This window comes from Arachis ipaensis, chromosome B04 (genome assembly GCF_000816755.2).
Source record: "Arachis ipaensis cultivar K30076 chromosome B04, Araip1.1, whole genome shotgun sequence".
NCBI lineage: Eukaryota > Viridiplantae > Streptophyta > Magnoliopsida > Fabales > Fabaceae > Arachis > Arachis ipaensis.
The window spans coordinates 7,933,466-7,937,052 of NC_029788.2; positions in this window are offsets into that span (position 1 = coordinate 7,933,466).

Below are 3,587 nucleotides of genomic sequence, written 5' to 3' on the forward strand. Positions count from 1 at the left end.
AGAGAGAGAAGCTCTCACTTCTCTCTAGAATTAGGATTAGGATTAGGTTTAGTTCTTAGGTCTAGATTTAGATTCATGTTCTTCTACTTCTACATCTCAATTCCTTGTTGTTACATTCATTCTTCTTCCATTCTTTTATTGTAATTTTCTTTATGTTGTTCTTATATTTTGTTGTAGATCTACTATTGTTCTTTCTACATTCTTCCAATTCAATAAGAGGTAATTCATAATAAATGTGTCTTCTTTGCTTTTCTATTGTTGATCTCTTATTTTTGTAGTTGTAGATTCATTTAATTCTTGCAATTAATAATGTTTACTTCTATTGCACTCTATGTGTTTGTTGAAATGTCTCTTTCAGTTTTAGTGTAGATTTTGTTCCTCTTGGCCTAGGTAGAGTAATTAGTGATACTTGAGTTATCTAATTCCTTTGTTGATTGATAATTGGAGAGGTTGCTAATTGGTTTGGAGTGCACTAAAGCTAGTCTTTCCTTGGGAGTTGGCTAGGACTTGTGGCTCAAGTCAATTCATCCACTTGACTTTCCTTTAATTAGAAAGGGTTAACTAAGTGGTAGCAATGAACAATTCTCATCACAATTGAAAAGGATAACTAGGATAGGACTTCTAATTTTCATACCTTGCCAAGAGCCTTTTATAGTTGTTAGTTTATTTTCATTGGCATTTACTTTTTATGCTTCTTATCCAAAACCCCAAAATAACTCATAAGCAATAACAAGACACTTTATTGTAATTCCTAGGGAGAACGACCCGAGGTCCAATACTTCGGTTTATAAATCTTAGGGGTTTGTACTAGTGACAAACAACTTTTTGTATGAAAGGATTAGTGATTGGTTTAGAAACTATACTTGCAACGAGATTTCATTTGTGAAATTCTAAACCGTCAAAAAAAAAAAAAAAAAGAGAAGAGGAAGAAAGGGCGTGGACGCGCGCGCACACCGTACGCGTACGCGTCCCAGTGCGGATGCACCACGAGCCACACTCCAGAGAGTTGGGCCTCCTTTGGGCAAACATTGTGCCTTGAGCCCAACATTGACCCACGCGGACGCGCACCTGCCGCGTCCGCGCCGATTTGCTGCTGCAATTGATTGAGCCAAACCCCAGAGAGTTAAGCCATTTCTGGGCTAGCTCTAGGCCCCAGGCCCAACCAGACCTGCGCGAGCGCATGCATCGCGCCGGCGCGCCATCTCACAAATCATCAAAATACGCGGACGCGCACTTGCCGCGCGTGCGTCCTTGCGTGTTGCCATCAAACTAGGCCATGGACCAGAGAGTTGGGCGTGCCTCAAGCCCATTCTAAGCCTCAGGCCCAATCTCATGTACGCGTGCGCGCAAGGTATGCGCACGCGCCCCTGCCTAATATGCCACCCCACGTTAGCGCGCACTGTACGCTCACGCGTGGATCTCCATTCCCCTCAATGCACGCGGACGCGTACTTGCCGCGTGCACGCAAATCTAGTGGCGTGACTGCCAGGCCATTCTCCAGAGAGTTAGGCCTGAGTTGGGCCAACTCTAAGCCCCTAGCCCAACTCCATGCACGCGTGCGCGCACGGTACGCGCACGCGTCCTTCCCTATTTTGCTCAACCCTGCTTACGCGCGTTGTACGCTGCTCCGGCCAGTTCCCCCACCGCCTCACTTCATTTTTCTTCCCTCCTTTTCCCTCGGTTCAATCTCTGCAACTAGGTTCCTCCTCTCCTCTGTTTTACTTTGTTTCGCTGTTTTTTTTTGTTAATTCCGTTAGTGTAGTTAGAATTAGATTAGTTAGTTAGCTTAGTTTGATTTAGGTGGTTAGCGAATCTGGGCTGTGTAGTGGATTTAGGTATTGTTTGACTCTATGTTGCTATATGAAACTGCTCTATTCTGCTGCGTATGCCATTTGTGTTGCTGGGTTGTATTTCACTGCTGCTGTGCTCAATTGATATTGTCTTCTTACTGCTCATGCTATGTTGCTATCTGGGAACGTCCAATTTTAAGCCGGAATGCTGCCCGATTTTCAAGGAAATTAGTTCCATCTTGATCTTTATTTCAGTTTTGGGCAAATTTCCGTTTCCTTTTTGACTTCCCGGATTTGCACATTCATGGTGAACATAAACCACAACTTTTCTTTTCATTACGCATAAATATCATCATATCACTAACCTACTTTTCTAACTTACTAACTTCTTTAACCATTCCACTTCCGCTCACCTTTAACCATCTTTAACAAATTCCTTCAACTATATGATGATATTATTGCCTTGTGAATATGAGTTGTTGACTTTAATGAAACTTGCATTTTTTGGTTTACTTGTTCGCCTTTGCATATTCATTGCAACATCATGATTGTTCTTTGTCATTTATGACCTGACCATGTTTCTTTGCTACATGCTAATTGTTATATATATTCTATCACATTTTTCAGGATGTCGGATAAAGGCAAAGCCATAGCCACCGCCTCTAAGAAGAGAAAACACTCTACCCCCTCCATTCCTTCCATCTACAAGAACTATGCTAAGAATCCATTGCATGACGAGGATAAAGAGAATCAGTAGTTGCCTTCTACCAATCCTGGCAAATTCCCCAATCTCTACTGTGAGCTTCGGTTCTCTAGATATCGAACCACGAAGCTAAATATTGAGAAGAAGTTGCTCCTACCTAATGATGTGAGACGGCGCATTAACGGTCGGATCCTTGAGTTAGGTATTGACTTTGTTGACTGGGATTTGGGTGACATCAATATATCTTGGGTGAAGGATTTCTACTGCAATTTTTTTCGTCCGACCTTGGATTCAGTTCAGGTGCGGGGTAGAGAGATTATGCTCACCGAGACCGCCATTGGGGAGGCATTACATTGCCGTCACATTCCGCATGACCAGTGTGCCCATCATCAGGCTGAGATAGCCATCCATACCATGACTTTTGATTATGAGGCGCTTCGGCGCATGATTGGGACACCGGATGCTTCATGGGTTATGGATGCGGGCAACACCAAGCCAAAGGGGATGTTATTCACTCATTTGACTAGGGAGGCCAGGACTTGGCAGATGATCTTCGCCCACTACGTCCTGCCTACCACCCACTTTTCTGAGGTCCCCATGGAGATGCTTCTGCTGATCGGGTGTGTTATGGAGGGGAAGGATGTCTCCTTCCCTAGACTTATCCGACAGTGCATGTGGCGGGCGCATATTCGTGGCCTACTTCCATTTCCTACATTGGTCACGAGTATGGCAGCCTTAGCTGATGTCCCGTGGTCAGATGACGATGTGCGACCACCACCAGCTGATGCAGATGACAGGGAGGTTACTATCCCCTGGGGTGTTTGGGTGCACGAGAAGCCACCTGCTAGACGCCGCTCTCGAGCTAGAGCTGTCGTAGGGACACCTTCACCACCAGCCCCTACAGCTGGCCCATCATCTTCTACACCCGCAGCTCCTTCACCATCTACAGGCCCCCCAGCAGCACCTGAGCCTACCTATCTCCTGGTCCAGCGTCTCTTCCGGTTCTTAGAGCGAGAGCGACGCCATGTCAGACGCCGTTTGGATCGGATGGACCAGGCACTTATCTCTCTGGGCGCTGAGCTACCTCCGCTTCC